The 16,025-nt window shown below is 45.4% G+C and overlaps 1 long non-coding RNA gene across 1 annotated transcript; it reads left to right on the forward strand.

Annotated features, from left to right (window-relative positions):
• Window positions 1-878: 878 nt before the first annotated feature.
• LOC147580770 (uncharacterized) lies at window positions 879-15,675 on the forward strand. Its single transcript, XR_015251072.1, has 3 exons — window positions 879-1,106; window positions 5,736-5,815; window positions 15,524-15,675. It is a non-coding gene; the product is annotated as an uncharacterized LOC147580770 (long non-coding RNA).
• The last annotated feature ends 350 nt before the right edge of the window (window positions 15,676-16,025 follow it).

The raw sequence follows: 16,025 nt of genomic DNA on the forward strand, positions 1-16,025 counted from the left end.
GCTACAAAAGGCCAGATTTCATTCTTTCTCATTGCCAAGTAGTATTCTATTGTGTATATAAACCACAACTTCTTTATCCATTCATCTGTTGATGGGCATTTAGGCTCTTTCCATAAATTGGCTATTGTTGAAAGTGCTGCTAAAAACATTGGGGTACAAGTGCCCCTATGCATCAGCACTCCTGTATCCCTTGGGTAAATTCCTAGCAGTGCTATTGCTGGGTCATAGGGTAGATCTATTTTTAATTTTTTGAGGAACCTCCACACTGTTTTCTAGAGTGGCTGCACTAGTTTGCATTCCCACCAACAGTGCAAGAGGGTTCCCGTTTCTCCAGCATCTATGGTCTCCTGATTTGTTAAAGAACATTTTTAAATTGATAATTGCTCTAAAAGATAATTAAATGACTAAAGCAAAAATAGTAATCATGTGTGTGTTTATAGAATGTTTAAATTAAAACTTATAAAAACAATAGCACAAAGAATGGGAAAAGGGACTCAGGAGTATATAGCTGTAAGTTGTGAGATCCTTAAGCTACTCATGAAATGCTATAGCATTTGAAGGTAGAATATGAATATTAAAGATGTATAGGAATTATCCTGGCGCCTGGCTGGCTCAGTCAGAAGGGCATATGATTCTGAATCTCGGGGTTGTGAGTTTGATTCCCATGTGGGGGTGTAGAGATTGTATTTTAAAAAGATATATACATATTATCAAACCTAGGGCAATCATTAGAAAGCTATAAAGAGACAAAAACAAAAAACAAAAAACAAGCAATGGTGGAGATAAAATGGAATCATAAAGACACTATTGATGCGAAAACAGTAACTGCCTCTTCCAATGGAACACAGCCTAAATAACGCGGGATGACTTCGGAGCCAGGTCAGAGAAAGCATTGCAGCTTCCTCCTGGCTCTCCTCTCTTTTCCACTTGGAAGCCCTGAGCCAACAGGAAAGCAGTCTGGTCATGCTGGGGAATACCAGGGAGGGGAGACAGGGAAAGGTGCCGGAAGTTGCTACCGCGACTCTCCCAGTATTACCAACCCAGCCACCAGACATGTAATCGAAGGAGGCTTTGCGACGCCCCAGCCACAGTCTGACTGCAACCTGGTAAGAAACCACCCCACTGAGCTGTTCCTGAATTCTGGCTCACAGGAAACCGTGGGAGCTAACAAAGGGTTAGTGTTTCAAGCCACAGCAACCGGCAACCAACGCAACAATACACAGTCCTTATCACAACGCCTGGCTCGGGGGAAGGGCATACTTGATCGCCTTTTCCCGTAGTTTTAATATTTTGTAGTCTCAGTATTTTTAATGGGTCATTAGCCACTAGCGTTTAATGCGTAGTTTTACTGTTTCTGCGCACTAGAGGGCGCTCCATCTCGATCGAGGGCCAGATACATGCAGGTGCAGTTTTCCAGCCAAGGCACCAGGCGGAGCCAGCCCCTAATTTTTCACTGTCATTGCAGAAGGTGAACTTGGCAGAAGGGGAGAAAAGGCCTCAGAACCCGTGCACTGGCATAATTAGGAAGCTGTGTGACAGAACACTCTGCAAACACATCCTAAAAAACAAGGAAGCTTATTTTGCCAAATAAGATGTGCTAAATGGGTGTGCAGACAAAAGACAAGGAAATTCCACCTCCCCCCAGTCACCACCTTTGTTTCCACTTTAAATGTAACAGAGCAGGTTATCGTCTCTTTAATCCCCGAAAAAGCGAAGGGATCTGCAAGTCTCCAATTTCTCAACAACGCTGTACCTAATCTCTGCCATATCTAGAAACAGAAAAGCAGGCTCTCCATTGCAGTTAACTTCCAATACTGTTTCACGGTGTCTCAAATAACATTTGTACCACCTCTGTAACTTAGCATTTTTGAAGTTTCCCCTTTTGAGAGTTCTTCATTTTGTATACACAGGATTTGATAGTCTAGTGACTGCGAAATGGGCCGTGATTATGATTGCAAGGAATTGGGGACTAAATCCCTTAAAACAAATTGTTTGAGCCAAATATATTTTAAGTCTCCCCCTTTTCCCACATTCAAAGCATACTTTACCCGTAATCATTCCTCGTAACCTGAGAGGGTTGGCAGCCTGCACTTTCGATGACAGTCTGCCAGTCTCTGTGTCACTCCTGAAGGCCGCCCCTACCCTGAGGTGACTCGAATACAGCAGGGCTCGAACGGAGCAGTGGTCTTGAGAATAAAGAAGGTTTTGTGATCAGCTTATCGGATTTGAGCGTTACACCGCGGGGTCAGGACTCTGCAGCCTGGTAGAGTATAAATCAGAGGGGGTCTGGGCTGGGGGACAATGGAGCTCTGAAGAGCTGATTCTTTGAGAGTCTCCTGTGACCCTGACTCCAGCTGACCCTCCATCATGCTGATCAATCACAAGGACAACTGAAGGAGAATGGGATATGTGACCAACACATACCCTATTTCGTGCTGGGGACGAAAAGAAAACCAAGCCAGACTCTACGTGCAGCAAAGTCAGGAGAATGGCGTTCCTACCCTTGATATGCCTATAAATGACGAGACTGATTTTCAGGTGTCACTCATGGCAATGTCGCACTATTTTGTGCTCACGGGTTGTGTATGGGACATGCTTTTCTTTAACACACTGGCAATAGCAAGCGCTGTCCTCTTTGACTTGACCACAAATTGGAGATTACAGAGCCTCAGAGCAGCTCCAATCCCTCCAGGCGAGCTCTGGAAATTCCCAGGGAGTTTCATGCACACGCTCCTCAGAAACCCTCTCGGCTCTCCAAGGCCACATTGTAGATCTGAATTGCGGCGGTGACACGCCCATGGCACTCTAGAGGCTGCTTGGCCGGGTGCCCAGGTCACTGATGCTGGCAGCAAAGATTCCGGTGGCCGCTGAAATGCCCCTTAGCACGCCCCAACCATGAATGCCACTTCATTCCATGCCCTCTGTAGCTGCCGGCACAGTGAATGGACTAGGCCGAGTTAAGGTAAATATCCCGTGTCCCCATGGCTGTTACCCCTCCATGCCTAGGCCACTTCCTAGGGCTCATCTTCAAGGGCTCTTTTTCAATTCTCTGAGGGGCTGCTCGGCCGTCCAGAGGCCTGAGCTCAGCTGAGCCAGCAGGCTGACCTCATCTCTGCCCGCACATCTTGACTTCCCCTCGGTTCCACGAGCTGTGCCCTTTTCCTGTAATTTTACAGCAAGGGGTCTTGCAACATTCTCCCATCAGACATGGAGTTTTTTGACAGCAGGTGCTAATGAACTGGCTCCAGCCTTGACCACCTGGAGGGAGATAGTTTTTCCAAGGGCCTGGCCATCCTCCTTTCCTCGCCGGACCCCTGTCCTCGCATTCTTTTCCTTTTCCCTTTACAACCCTGACCAAATTCTGCCTCACTGTGGTTTGGTAAGGCTGGGCACATGTCTACCACTCTTCCTTAGACCTACTCAAAGAAGCCTTTGAAATTCTAATGTTGTGAGAAGATTGGCTCCGGTAGGGGAGGATTCCTTTGGTATTTCCCCCTCCTGCTTCAGAGTTCAAGTAGGGACAGCAGCAGAGGGAGGGAGAGCTCACCGTGGTGGCACGCCTAGAAGGGTCTGCTGTCTGGGCTTATAATCACGAGGAGGTGCTGGGGGAGGTTTGCTAGACCACGTGCGCGATGCTGACCAAGAAATAAGGAACTCTGTCGTCAACACAGAAATCCAAACGATCTTATTTGCAACGAGGAAACCCTTTCTGTTTCATGTGCTGTCCCCACAGGGACCATCTCCGTGTCTTTCACCAATATGGCGATAAACGGATAGAACAGAGTGAAGCGGGTCCCCGCACCAGCACCCCTGAATCTCTCCGCTTCGCGGTGAAGGATGCATTTCAATCATCGCCATCCAGAGAGAAGGCGCCTTCCCTGACTGCCTATTCAGGACATCCAGCAGATATAATCCCACGCGGGAGTTCTGTGGGGTGGACCACAAAGAGTATTTGGAGATGGTGTGGTCGAGTGTCTCTCAAATTATTCCGGGCCGACCATTTTCACATCTCTTATGCCTTGTGCTGCCCTATTCCCAGTTTTATTTCACGATTTTTTTCGGGAAAATTCTATGAGGCCCCAATCCTGTACCCATGCTGCCTTTCCTTCCCAAACCTGAGGCCCACTGATGCCCACACCAACTCATGCTAGTGCTCAGACCAACCTGGAGTTGTGTAAGCGACTGTGAACCTGCAACCTACAAATCTAGTGCGTAAGTCAGGACTTGGTGAGTGAGCGACAACTCTGATTTCTGTTACATCCTTAAATGCCCTTATTGCAGATTTTGGCCTGGGATGGGGTAGCACAGAGCTATCTTCTGAGATCCTGCATCCATAGTAATAGCAGCCCTCCCCAGGCATCTATTAATTTTTAAAATATTTATTTAATTTTGAGAGAGAAAGAGAGAGAGCAGGAGCAGGGGAAGGGCAGAGAGAGAGGGAGACACAACACAGAGAGTTGTCAGCACAGAGTCTGATGCGGGGCTTGAACCCGCGAACCGTATCATGACTTGAGCGGAAGTCAGACGCTTAGCCAACTGAACCACCCAGGCACCCAGCACCCCCAAGTATTTAGGATCTGGTTATACTTTTCATCCTCACACAAGCCTTGAGGTGGACGCTTTTACCGACTTCATTTTAAAGATGAGGATTCTGAGGCCTGAGAGAGATTGAGTAACTTTCCCAGGTAACTGTCAAGCTGGGACAAGAAGACAAGCATTCTGGAAATTATAGCCCACAGGCTATGATTCTACCACGTGGCTTACACATGGAGTCACCATCTGGGCCTTTATTCAGCTTTGACATTGTGCTAGCTTCTACCCGGCCAGCTGTCTAGTCCCACCTCTCACCAGGCTCCTTTTGGGGGACCGAATTAGCTGGTGACTGGGACCCAGTATGGCAGGCTCACCCTGCCTGGTCTTTTATACACTGTTCACTGGATTTTTTTGTTGTTGCGATTTTGCCCTCATCTTGGGGGACACCTAACTGCATAAGGTGGGCCCCTGATATTATCACTTGAGATGCCCTTGGACACAGGAGACAGCCGTCTCCTAGTGTTTCTGGTTCTCCTCCGGGAATCTCTGCTATCAGCTCCCGGGCTAGTCCCTCACCCTTGTTTTCTCTCATGTTTCTCAGAAATCACAGCTGCGCCTTGCATTTCCAAAGGTCTGGCCCTGGGCATCAGTTGCCCTGGAAGCCACGTTTCCATTAAAATGGAAAGAAGTAACTGGACACAATTAATTAATTGCAGTGGGCAGAACTGGTAGGAGTTAACCCTGCAATAAATAGAGAGGGAGACTGAAAGTTCACTTTTGCTCTTTAAATGTTTCACGTGCAGAAATGGGTGACGACAGCAGGAAGGTCAGGGCCGTATGCCAGGTTTGCTTGAGGGCATTACACTGGCTATTAACGGTGTGTTAAAGGGAGGCTCCGTGAGCACTGCTGACCTAGAAGCTCCGAACGCCGCGTGGTTTCTTGTTGGTGAGGGTCAGGAGCAAAGTCATCTACGGGTGGGAGGGGGCCTGTGCTGGAGCCGCCCCACTGTGGGCTTAGCACCGTGCAGGGGGTGGGACTGCCCTCAGCCGGGCACAGGGATGCCCCGTATGCCAGCAATGAGCGTGAGTACACGTGCGCATACACACACACACACACACACACACACGCACGCGCGCACACACGCTTTCCTCCTAGATTCCCAACTTTTATGCTTCTCTTTTATCTCTCCTGACCAACACAGAAGATGGACCCTGCCCAGTCACTGATACAATGAAGTCTAGTCCCTCTGACAGATGTGGCAAAGCATTATCAGGGTCAAAGGTAAGTGCTGCAGCTGTTCCACTGAGGATTCCTCTCTGGATACAGCCTCCTTTACCCAGGGAAGCTTCTGAAACAATCCCAGAGCTCCTTTAGGGTTTACCTGAGCAAATTCCCACACTTTTAATATCTTTGGTTCATAAGTACCGATGTGAAAGCCAACAAAAAAACCCCCACGTATCAGTCTGTTCAGAGATTATCTGGGTTACCCAAACCATCAGATTCCACTAAGGATTCTTCTCTAGTGTCCAATATCTTTGGGATAATGTGTGGAATTGTTCATTCACTGAACAATTATTTACTGATTGCCTACGTTAGGTGACTAAGGAAGGCACACGTAACTGACCCAGATGGCCTCAGCCCTCGAGGACGTACCTTCCAGTTTGCAGACGTAGCTGGTGCTCTGCCACAGCTCTCTGCCTAAGGGATTTTCTTTTCTGGTCAAGTGTGTTTGGCCTGTATGTAGGACAAGCTGGAAATGCCCAGGAATTATTTTCCCTGGAAACAGACCTCAAATAAAACATGGAAAATGCATTGGTGAATAAATACCCCAACGTCTTTGACCTAGGGTGGGATAACTGTGTTTGACCATGTCCCCCAATGGGACTGAGCTCAGGTTGCCCACAGTAGGATCTGAATGGCTAATGTATCCTTTATTGACTTGCTTCTCCCCCTACTGGAGATTTCTGGGATCTCCTCTCAACTAAACTACTTACATCTGAATCCCTGTCTTAGAATCAGCTTCTGGGGGAAGCCCTACCAACTAAAGAACTAAAACATATGCGCAGATAGTTATAATTCTAGAAGAATTGGTGAAAGACGACAGTAGAGTGCCTCATTTAAGATCCCATGAGAGTTCGCAGGAAGAGATTGCTTTGGGTTGGGGAACTTACAAAAGGACTTCATGGAGGAGAGTCCCTAAATGGGGAGTAGGATTTGAGCATACAGTGATTAGGTGAAGGGAAGCTCAGTGGAGCTGGGTAAGCTGGGCCATGAAGACAGGAAGTGAGCATATATGTTTGGTAACAGTTCAGTCTAATAAGGGAATTACATCAAGGAAAACAGCAGCAGATGGGCTTGGAAAGGGTGGATTTAAGTGCCAAGCCAAGGTCAGAAGTGTTTAAATAGTGATCTAGGCCAGCCTGTCCAACAGAAATATCTGCAATAATGGAAATGTTCCAAGTATGAGCTGGGCAGTATGGCGGCCACTAGGTGAGTGTGGCTATGGAGCACGAAATATGGCTAGTACAACTGAGGAACTCCATTTTTCATTTACTTTAAGTTAATGTAAATAGTCATTTATGGAGAATGGCTACCATGTCTAGTATTGCATTTCCAGGCAATAGAAAATGACATGAGCAAAAGTGTGTGTTGCTTGAAATAATCTGAAAGCTGACTATAAACTAGATTATAGGAGAAGTACTATAAAGATAGGCCAATTATGAGACAAAATCAATATGTGGGCCAGTGGTTTTTTTTTAAGTTAAATAGAAAATATTTCCTTCAGATATTAAAAAAAACACATTAAACAGATAAAAGTGGAACTGACTTTCTTAAAATTCAGGAGGCAGGAATGGACATCGTAAAGAGACATACCGTTTTCTTGCTTTCCCACCCACGAAGCCCCTGAGGGTCTCCCTGGGATTTCCGAGAGCTGCTCAGGACTCTGTTTGCCAACCACTAAGTTAGCTCAATGGTGGGGGGGGGGGGAGGTAGGGGCGGTGTTCTACCAGGGTGATAGAGATAGAGAGGAATAAATGTGGGAGATATTATCGAGGCGGAATCAACAGATCTTGGCATCTGAGTATGAGAAATAAAGTTTGATTCTCTTCACATCTATTTCCCCACTCATCTAAATCCAATCCCTGGTGTTACCTGGAATTCTTCCCCATTACAGAGCCATCACAAATATAATAGGTACACAAAAATAAAGTTATTGAACTGAATGGAATTAGCATACACAATGCTACATAGATGTTAAGCAGTGGGGATAATCTGGATTCATATCCAGGTCCATTGGCTCCAAGATTTGCCCTACAGCTTGCTGTCCATCCCCCAGCATAATAATGATCCCCCCTGAATATATCCCCCCTGAATAATGCAGTCACGGAAGCCAAGGTAAGGGGCTTTGCTAACGGAGGCGCTCAACGAATGGTTTTAAGTGCAGCAGCAGGTTTGAGAAGAAAATGATAAATGGATATTGAAGCTGGAAGATAATTTCAGTTACAGTGGAAAGAAGATGAGCTCTGAAGTCAGAAGATTTCATGTATTAGGATAATAGGGAATGAAGGTAAAAAGTGAAGGCAACGGATGTAAACTACTATGTAGCTTCTTGGTAAATGGAAAGAAAGAGGTGAGAGGTACTGGGAAAACTTAGTAAGGTGCCTACTGGATCCATTGTCTACTTTTATGAAATCTTAACGTACCCAGAACACCCAATGTCCTTTCAAAGGAAGTCCCCAGCTATCAGTCACCTTACTTAGAGCCTTGTGGTCTCATCATCAGGTGGAGAAGACCCGAGATAGACAGCGGACAGGAATCAGCCATCACTAGGCTAACCAATGGCCCACGGGGTGACCTCACAGCAGACCCCCAACAGAGGCAGGGTGTTCGGACTGCTGGCTGGCCATTCTACTCACCCTCTGTGTCAAGGAGGTAGAACCCAAAGACACCAGAGATACTCAAGTAACACTGGAGCAGTAGAGGTAGGGACAGAAGGGGAAGATCACTTTGTCATCTGAAGTCACTTGGAGCAGAGAACGATGGCTATCTCCCCTGAAGAAACGAAATGACCAGAACCTTGGAAATGTTTCATTCTCCACAGAGTCTTGCTAGAGATGGCTGAGATCTTCCGCACTTTCTCTTGTATCCTTATGAAAAAATACAACAATTTGACAAATTATTTAAAAGAAGCCTTGCACAATTCTGTTTCTTGCTCAGAATGGGAGTGTATTTGGAGATAGTACATTTAAAGAGATGACTAGGTAAAATGAGATCATAAGGGTAGGGCCCCAATCCAATATGACAGGTGTCCTCAAAAGAAGAGAGGATTAGGGTGTGCCTGGGTGGCTCAGTTGGTTGAGTGTCCAACTCTTGATTTTGGCTCAGGTCATGATCTCGCAGTTTGTGAGTTCAAGCTCCACATCAGGCTCTGTGCTGACAGTGTAGAGCCTGCTTGGGATTCCCTCTCTCTCTCTCTTTCTCTCTCTCTGTCTCTCTCGCTGCCCCTCCCCTGCTCATACTCTCTGTCTCTCTCTCTCAAAAAAAATAAACATTTGAAAACAAAGAAGAAGAAGAAGAGATTGGGACAAAGACACATACAGAGGAAGGATGACGTAAGGACATCAGGAGATAGTTACCTACAAGCCAAGGAGAGAGGCCTCAGGAGAAACCAGACCTGCTGACACCCTGATCTTGGACTTCCAGCCTCCAGAGCTGTCAGAGTATAAGTCAGAGCTGTCTGTTGTTTAAGTCTGTGGTACTTTGCGATGGCCCCTCTTGTGAACCATCCAGTGTAACCTTACCCCTGAAGAATCTGAGGTGTGGCATCACCCAGCTTGTATGGGTGTTAGGTCCAGGCTCTAGGGGGTACCCATTCTCAGCCCAGAGGTCTTAATACCTACCACACCCTGAATTTGACTTGCATGGGTTTCTAGAAAGGACAGAGAAGGATGATGGGAAGATCAAGGGCACAGAGTTGGAATCCAGTCCATCATCTGAAAGGAAAGGATGACTTAATGGCTGCTTGTAAAATCCAACAATTCTTGGGCTACCTTAGTAGTGACTTTTTTAATATTTTCCATTTTTCCCCCATTCTTCCCTTGGTTTCTAACTGGGGGGAAATGATTGGTTGTAGACACTTCAAAGCGACTTCAGCGTGATTTTTACATACGGGACACCATGTTGGACCAGTAGGCCCAAATTTAACCAGGGAGACCTCTTCATTGGTGTTTACGGCTCTGATTTGTTGACTGTCTCCCAGAACCTCCTTTGATGAGAGAATCTGGGACAGCTGGGGGATTTGTGGTGGCAGAGTTTAAGTGATTTGTAATTACATTTTATTTTAGTTTTAGTTTCTGTTGTTTTTTTTCCGAGCGTGTGTACCTTTTAGGCCTTTTTTCTTTTTTTTTCTCGTAACATTACGGGCCTCTGAATGCCAAACTAATTTTCCCTCTCAATCCCCTGTAGGTTTCAAGTGACAAGCTTTTAAAAGCACAGCCCTTGTTAGTTTTAGAGTCTTAAGACTCATTGTCTTGTAGCCTTCCTGTCCCTCACCCCCCACTCTTATTGTCATCTCCCAGGGTGTTCTAAATCTCTGATTTCCCTCTCCGAGTGGTGTCTCCCATTTATTTTATTTAGAGATAATGCAGAGCTTTTGAATCTGAAGGAGGCTTGGCTAACTGAGCTTAGTGGGTTGGGAGGTTGGGCGATATCTCAGCATAATCCCAATGTCAAAAAAAAAAAAAAAAGGCTGAAATGCCCAGAGGCTATTTTTCAGAAACCCCATTGTTTTAGGCACAATTCTATCGGTGGAATTCAAGCTTCTGGACTTATTTCCACTGATTGGCATGATTGACACAGTGCCAGGCATTGTGTGGTGAACCAGGTGGCTTTGTGGCCTAGACTGGCCGTCACAAACACCAGCAAATGTAGCAGGATTATGTAGCAGGATATGTAGCAGTCAAGTCTGGACAGACTGTGATTATTCCGCTGTGGATGCTGAAGGTCAGGGCGCGGGTGGCCTTGAAAACCGTGCTTTACGTTGCCTTCCAGCACGTAGAGAAGAAATGAAGCCAGGCCTCTTTCATGAGGACCAGGAACACAACAGGTAGTGCTTACTTAAAAACAGGATCCATGACAAAGCATTCTAATCAAGGCTTTCACGTTGGCACCATAAAATAGCTTAACTGCCAAAAAAGATGCATTAGAGAGCAAAATACTGGTTTTAATTGGTGGGGTTTTTTTTCTTTTCTTAAAAAAAGGGAAACTTTAGAGCACATTTTAATTTAAGTTCTGGCCCTTGAGACTTTTCTTACTTGTGTGGTTACCAGCAAACGATATGTGAATTAATGGATATTAAGCTTCTCAAATTAGCTTTTTAACAATGATAAACATACGCACCTTGTAGCAATTAAAAATAGGAACTCCTCATGCTGAATTTCTTTTATATTAACCATATCCAGATGCACAACCCCCTCCGCTTAATTCCTTATTAATCTACTGTTTCCCCCCCCCCCCCCCCAGTACAGTGAAGTTGTAAATTAAAGGAAGAAACTGCGTCCCCTGGATTTTATTAATCGCAGTCGTTTGGGGGAAGACAGGCAGTGCTCCTGGTGTTTCTATTTGCAATCGCTTAAACCCCTTTGGAGAGGTTTCTTCAGTGCGTGGCGCAACTTTTCGGAACTCTGGAGAACATTCAGGAAAAGAGAGCACAAGTGATAAATAGTTTGGAAATGAAGATCAAAAAAAAAAGAACATTAGGAGCACTGGTAATGTTTAGTCTAGAGGAATGAAGAAGAAGCAGAGACAGATTTTTTCCCCCAACTGTCATAAACAGGATGAGGGCAATTCTTTTTTACCAAAGTGTAAATAAAGAACAAGTGAATATCGGCAGAAGAAAAGATTGGACTTTAAGTAACATCATTTCTTTTAGGGTTTTTTTTTTTTTTTTTTCATAATAATGGAACTCCTAGGAGCTTACTAAATTATCCTAGAGTAGTTTCAGAATGCTATCCGCAGGACAATCTGGGGATTAAGAATTTAGCAATACCTATCAAGGGGAGTGACGGATTATTATTGGGGCACTTAGGTGGCTCAGTCCGTTAAGCGGTGGAGTTGGGCTTGGGTTCTCACGGTTGCAGCCCTGCATCGGGGCTCTCTGCTGTCAGCACAGTCTGCGTCAGATCGTCCGTCTCCCTCTCTCTCTCTACCCCTCTCCCACTTAAGCACCCGAGCTCTCTTTCTCTCTCTCAGAAGTCAATAAATGGGGGCACCTGGGTGGCTCAGTCGGTTGAGCGTCCAACTTCGGCTCAGGTCATGATCTCACAGTTCGTGGGTTCCAGACCCGCGTCGGGCTCTGTGCTGACAGCTCGGAGCCTGGAACCTGCTTCGGATTCTCTGTCTCCCTCGCTCTCTGCCCCTCCCCCACTCGTGTTCGGTCTCTGTCTCTCTCTCAAAAATAAATAAACATTAAAAAAATTCTCTTAAAGTAAATAAATGAACATTAAAAAAAGAATTAACGCTATTCACATAACACGGAGCCTGAAATACTTTCCACCGATAATTGAGATAATAATGGCGTTTACTTCTCATGGGGCTCTCACGTTGATCACACGTTGATCAAACAATCTGTTCAGCATCAGGCGCTGAAGAATTCGAGGCAGTGAACACAGAGTGCTTGCCGTACCGGCACTGTCCTCAGTGCTTTACACACAGGAATGGGTAACCTGTTTTCCATTTGTGTCCTCTGGGGAGTAAAGGCCAAGGTGACATGAGATGGGCGTGAGGTTCATTGGGAGAAACGCCTATGAAGGATGAAGGGAGTGGACACAGGAGGAGGGGGCAAGGACAGGCTTCAGACCAAGATGCAGGTGTGATATCTATGCCAGAAGGTAAAGAAGGAAGCACTGGGTAGGAAAAGCCTCTGACCACTGACAAAAGTCTCAGATAGGCTGATGGATGAGGAATCTTGGATCAAGGTTGGAAGAATTCCTCATGCAGCATGAATGGCTTACTGTAGTGGTCCCAGCAGACGCTGGTGGGGGGGTGAGGGGGCTCTACCTCCTATAGTGGGCTCTTTGGAGAGAGATCTGAGTGGGACACTAGAGAACACAGCCTGTCTGGCACCAAAGTCCATGCTCTTAGCCGTGTGATTCCACCCGCTCATGCTCTCAGGGTGGGCAGTGAAAGATGTAACCCTGTTGTAATGAAAGGGCTGAGTAGGAAAAGAGGATGCCTCGTCACAGAGATCTAGGGGTTGCACTCAGCACTCACATGGAGCCTGGTCTCGGTGGCGTCCGAGGCCATGAAAAGCAATGAGTCTGGGAGAAAAGGGGCTGCACCGTAATCTCCTAATCCTAACATACTTGCAAATTTTGCCCTGGGACAGACACCTTCATCTGTTCCGATCTCATAAAACTTTTCAGTCAGTATTTAAATATTTACGCAACACTCACCAACGACGGGGCGCTGTGCTAAGTGCAATGGGAAATGCTAAGATCCAAACCTTAACTCTTCCATCCACTGGTTTACCCAGTAAGGAAGACGTCATTCACGTAAATAACCATAGGCACACGAGGACAAGTGAAAATGCCACATAAGGCACAGACAGGGCACCTTGGAAGTTTAGGGAAGAGAGGGACCACTTCCTGTTGGAAACGTTGAGAAAGATTTCATGAAGGAGAAAGAATTGGTATCGGTGCCTCAAATGCAAAGATGGTGGCCAAGAAGATCTAGACATTCATTCTCCGTTGGGAGAAAGTGACAAAAACCTGTCACAGAAGCTGGAAGCCAAACCTGAAATGACAGTATCATGATTCTCCTAAGAGAAATGTCTACAGTCCAGACCCCAACGGAGCTAGAAATATATTAATCTTTTTTATTAGAGGAAGAAGTAAGATTTATTTAGTTGACTAGAGTTGTTGTAACAAAATACACAAACTGGGTGCCTTCGTACAATAGAAGTTTATTGTCACACAGCTCTGGAGGCTAGAAATCCAAGATCAAGGTGTCAGTGTCATGCTTCCCCCAAAGCCTCTGAGGAAGGATCCTTTCTTGCCTCTCCCAGGTTCTGGTACTTCTAGGAATTCTCTGGCTTCTAGATGGATCTCTTCAATCTCTGCCTCCACTGTGACATTCCCCTGGTGTGTCTGTTCTTCACATGGCCATGTTCCTTTAGTGTCTCTTTTTCTAAGGACACCAGTCATATCGGGCCCACCCTACTTGACTATTGCCTCATTTGAACTAATTATAACGGCAACGCCCCTCTTTCTAAATAAGGTTACATTCTGAGGTCCTAGGGGGAAAGACTTCAACATAGCTTTTGGTGGGGGGACACTATTCAACCCGTTAACATTATCCTATTACTTGAATCATGATGGTATTCTTTGCCGCCTTCCGAAATATAATTTTACGTGAGCAAAAATCTCCTCAGATTTCCTAAGAACGATGAAAAGAAAACAAGCCATAATTATTTGGAACGTTAAATCAGTAGGTATATATTTATACATCAACATAAAACATTGAGATCTCTGAATAAAGTCCTAAAAATATTCTTAAACATTTGACAAAAGCATTGATTTTCATCATTCTTTCTTGGTTTTCCTAGCTGGTGTAGCCTCATGTTCAAGCAATCTGTTGAAGGTTTCCATAATTTCAGGGCAGATTTTTCCATAGAAAGTTCCAAGGTAAGAGGTGAAGCACTAACTCCAGACTCGGGCTCTTTTGATTGCAAGAATCTGTCCCTTTGTCCCTGAGAAACGGGAACAATAAAACATCTCTCACTACACTAGGCTGAGAGGAGCAAAGCTCTCTAGATGCGGTGAGAACAAGCCCATTAACTAGTTTGAACCCGGATCGCCCAACCTCACAGATTGTACCTTTTCAAGATGGCCACAAAAATATGTCCCCTCCCATCTGCTCTACTTGTAATGCGACATTGACACTGTTCCACTGGGAAGTGGAGAATATGGACAGGGTTTAGGGACTGGCTGCTAATGAACGCAACACCCGGGAAGCAGAGTTGAGTGATTTCCAAGATAAGATCATAAAAGACATACAGCCTCTGCTTGGCTTTCTCTGTCCTTCCCATCTCGAGCTCCCTTCCTGCCTTTCTGCCTCTCTGTCTTTCCCTCCATTTCTCTTTCTGTCCCTGTCTGTCTCTGTCTGTCTTTCTTTCTCTCTTTCTCTTTCTCCCTCTCCCTTCCCACCCCCCCTCACTTTCTCCCAGGACCCTCACCTGTGGAACCCAGCTGCCGTGTTGTAGACCATGTTTTGGAGCCCAGGCCAAAAGGAGAGGCCACACGTGGGTGTTTGAGTCGGCAACTCCAGCTACACTCATGGCCATCAGCCAGCATCAACCTCTAGACAAGCTGCAGGAACAAGTCTTGAGATTATGTGAGCTGAGGCCCAGACATCATGGAGCAGAGGCAAGCTCTCCCCACTGTTCTCTGGACACATTCTTGCCCAACGGAATTCACGAGCATAATAAATGGTGGCTTCATGCCTCTACATTTTCTGCATAGCCATGGTTACTGGAATGCCATATATCCAGCAAAATGACAAGTTGTAAAGCTAGATTCTTAAGTGACATATTTGTTGATGTTGCTGGAACTTTACCCTGGCCCTCTGAGAGAGGCAATCTTTTAGAAGCAAAGAGAAAGATATACTAAGGCTGAAAGGTTCTCAGAATCTAAAGAGTTCAAGGCTGCCAATAGGTAAAGCATTGAAGACAGACGTCTCTCATTTCAGGGGCGCATAGCTTGGCAACTGCTTGTGACTCTGTGGTTGACCAAGCAAACGTTTAGTGTCCTTGAAGCTAAGGTGACAATCAATATTAGTTGTATCTCAGGTAAACTCCTGCTGAATATTGACTGATAAATTTTATAAAGAGCAGCTATTTTGTTGGGATAACTACTATATTCTTATATAACTGATAAGAAAAACCTTCCTCCTTCCCTCCGTCCTTCCTTACTTCCTTTATTTCTTTTTCAGGGATGTCTGTGAATGAATGTATGAATGGCAGAAACAAACAAAAGGCTGAGGGTGAAGAAATAAACTCATTTTTAAAATTCAAGGTACTATTAGCACGTTATCTAGGTTAAAAATCAATTATATGTGACTCTTAGAATTTGTCTTCTTTCCTACTTGGGCATTCTCAGTGAACTTCTCAATTGAAACAACAAATTCATCTAAAGCTCCTATTTAAAATGTATAAAGGGGCACCTGGGTGGCTCAGTCGGTTAAGCGTCCGACTTTGGCTCAGGTCATGATCTCACAATTCAGGAGTTTGAGCCCCGCTTTGGACTCTGTGCTGACAGCTCTGAGCCTAGAACCTACTTTGAATTCTGTGTCTCCCTCTCTCTCTCTCTCTGCCTCTCCCCTGCTTGTGTGTGTGCTCTCTCTCTCTCTCTCTCTCAGAAATAAATAAACATTAAAAAATTTTTTAAATGTATAAAACCTCCTAATTAAAGACAATGATGCATTAAAATGGGAT

This window comes from Puma concolor, chromosome B2 (assembly GCF_028749965.1).
Source record: "Puma concolor isolate L17-30 chromosome B2, mPumCon1.1.hap2, whole genome shotgun sequence".
NCBI classification, from domain to species: domain Eukaryota; kingdom Metazoa; phylum Chordata; class Mammalia; order Carnivora; family Felidae; genus Puma; species Puma concolor.